The 2500-nt window shown below is 75.3% G+C and overlaps 2 non-coding genes across 2 annotated transcripts in view; both read left to right on the plus strand.

The window, feature by feature from the left end:
- The first annotated feature begins 1506 nt into the window (after positions 1 to 1506).
- LOC147185112 (5.8S ribosomal RNA) lies at positions 1507 to 1660 on the plus strand. The gene has a single exon (XR_015099821.1). It is a non-coding gene; the product is annotated as a 5.8S ribosomal RNA (ribosomal RNA).
- Positions 1661 to 2034: 374 nt separating this feature from the next.
- LOC147185113 (28S ribosomal RNA) overlaps positions 2035 to 2500 on the plus strand; it is a 4301-nt gene continuing 3835 nt past the window's right edge. The window contains exon 1 of the ribosomal RNA XR_015099843.1: positions 2035 to 2500. This exon is cut by the window's right edge and continues 3835 nt beyond it. This is a non-coding gene — a ribosomal RNA (28S ribosomal RNA).

Raw genomic sequence — 2500 nt, forward strand, 5'->3', positions numbered from 1 at the left:
TCGAAGGCGGCACGCGGGGAGAGGCGCGGGGCGGGGGCACGTGGCCCCCAGCCCCCGCGGCCCGACCCCGCGGTGCCGTCGGAGGCGGCGCCGGCGCACCCCGGCCTCCCGAGTTCGGAGCGGACGGATGGGCGGAGGAGGACGGAGGCGGCGGCGGCGACGTCGAAGGCGGCCCGCGGGGAGAGGCGCGGGGCGGGGGCACGTGGCCCCCAGCCCCCGCGGCCCGACCCCGCGGTGCCGTCGGAGGCGGCGCCGGCGCACCCCGGCCTCCCGAGTCATGAGCGGACAGATGCAAACGGATGGGCGGAGGAGGACGGCGGTGGCGGCGGCGGCGGCGGCGGCGACGTTGAAGGCGGCCCGCGGGGAGAGGCGCGGGGCGGGGGCACGTGGCCCCCAGCCCCCGCGGCCCGACCCCGCGGTGCCGTCGGAGGCGGCGCCGACGCACCCCGGCGCGCCCCGGCCTCCCGAGTCATGAGCGAACAGATGCAAACGGTTGGGCGGAGGAGGACGGCGGTGGCGGCGGCGGCGGCGGTGGCGACGTCGAAGGCGGCCCGCGGGGAGAGGCGCGGGGCGGGGGCGTGAAGGAGACGGGCGGGGGGTACGGTGCCGGTCTTTGGCCGGTCGCCTACACCCCCGCCCCGACCCGTAAGCGCCCCCAGCCCCCGCGGCCCGACCCCGCGGTGCCGTCGGCGGCGGCGCCGGCGCACCCCGGCGCTCCCCGGCCCCCCGAGTCCAGAGCGAACACACGGGCGGAGGAGGACGGCGGCGGCGGCGGCGGCGGCGGCGACGTCGAAGGCGGCCCGCGGGGAGAGGCGCGGGGCGGGGGCACGTGGCCCCCAGCCCCCGCGGCCCGACCCCGCGGTGCCGTCGGCGGCGGCGCCGGGGCGCTCCCCGCCGCGCCCCGGCCCCCCGAGTCCGAAGCGTGAGAAACGCCGATAGGCGGCGGGCGGCGGCGGCCGCGCGGCCGCGGGGCGGCCGCGCGGCGGGCGGCGGCGGCCGCGCGGCCGCGGGGCGGCGGGCGGGTGCGCCGCGGGCGTCGCGGGGGGGGAGGAAGGTCAGGAGGACGGTGTCGGGCGCGGGGTGTATGTCGGTTTGCGTCGTCGCGCGGCCGGCCGCTCCCCGCGTCCCGCCCGGCCCCCGCCGGCCCCCCCCCCGGTCAGGCGCCCGTCGGCGTTCCCCGACCGCCCCACCCCGCGCGTCCGCGCGGTCGTCGACGTCCCGTCCGCCTTGTCAACGCTCCCATAGTCCAGGCCGGGCCGCGGCCGGCGTCGGGGACCACTCCCCCGCCGGTGCCATCGCGACCTGGCCGACCTCGGAACCTTACCCCCAGTCGCCGGGTACCCAACCTTCTCGCCACCTTCGGCGGCGAGCGGGGGGTTCAATGTCTCCGAAGTCCCCCCCCGGCCTGCCGGCGGGGCGGGGGGGGCTAGGAGCGCCCGGAGGCGCCGTTATCCCCCTTTTTAACCCCTTCTCTGAATGTTGGCCAAAACCGCAAACCAAACGTACGACTCTCAGCGGTGGATCACTCGGCTCGTGCGTCGATGAAGGACGCAGCTAGCTGCGAGAACTAATGTGAATTGCAGGACACATTGATCATCGACACTTTGAACGCACCTTGCGGCCCCGGGTCCCTCCCGGGGCCACGCCTGTCTGAGCGTCGCTTGTACATCTATCGGGATCGGGGCGCCCACGGGCGCCCCCCTCCCGCGGTTGGGGCGTCGCGGGCCACCGCCGGCCTACCCCCCCCACCTTCCCTCCCCGCACGGGGAAATGGGGGTGGGGGGGGCGGACGGCACGGCCCTCGTCCCCCTAAGTATAGACCCGACCGCCCGCGCCCTCGACGGGCCCGACCACCGCGCGGCCGCAGGGGCCCGCGGCGGCTGCCGATGGAGGATCCGTCCCCCGCCGCGCAGTCCGCCGCGACGCACCGCGCGGCCGCGTAGGAGTCGTGCGCCCGGCGAGGCGCGGGGTTAACGGCCGACCCCCGATGACGGGAGGCGATCCGTCGCCCCCGCCTCTAACCCCGTTCGACTACGACCTCAGATCAGACGAGACGACCCGCTGAATTTAAGCATATTACTAAGCGGAGGAAAAGAAACTAACAAGGATTCCCTCAGTAGCGGCGAGCGAAGAGGGAGAAGCCCAGCGCCGAATCCCCGCCCGGCGGAGGGCGCGGGACATGTGGCGTATAGAAGGTCGCTTTGCCCGGCGCCGCCCGGTGGGGGCCCGAGTCCTTCTGATGGAGGCTCTGCCCGAGGACGGTGTGAGGCCGGTAGCGGCCCCCGGCGCGCCGGGGCGAGGCCTTCTCGGAGTCGGGTTGTTTGGGAATGCAGCCCAAAGCGGGTGGTAAACTCCATCTAAGGCTAAATACTGGCACGAGACCGATAGCGGACAAGTACCTTAAGGGAAAGTTGAAAAGAACTTTGAAGAGAGAGTTCAACAGGGCGTGAAACCGTTGAGAGGTAAACGGGTGGGGACCGCGCAGTCCGCGCGGGGGATT

The sequence above is a fragment of the Hippocampus guttulatus genome, unplaced genomic scaffold (assembly GCF_054856545.1).
Source record: "Hippocampus guttulatus isolate MCC_2025c unplaced genomic scaffold, RoL_Hgut_1.0 HiC_scaffold_35, whole genome shotgun sequence".
Taxonomy (NCBI): domain Eukaryota; kingdom Metazoa; phylum Chordata; class Actinopteri; order Syngnathiformes; family Syngnathidae; genus Hippocampus; species Hippocampus guttulatus.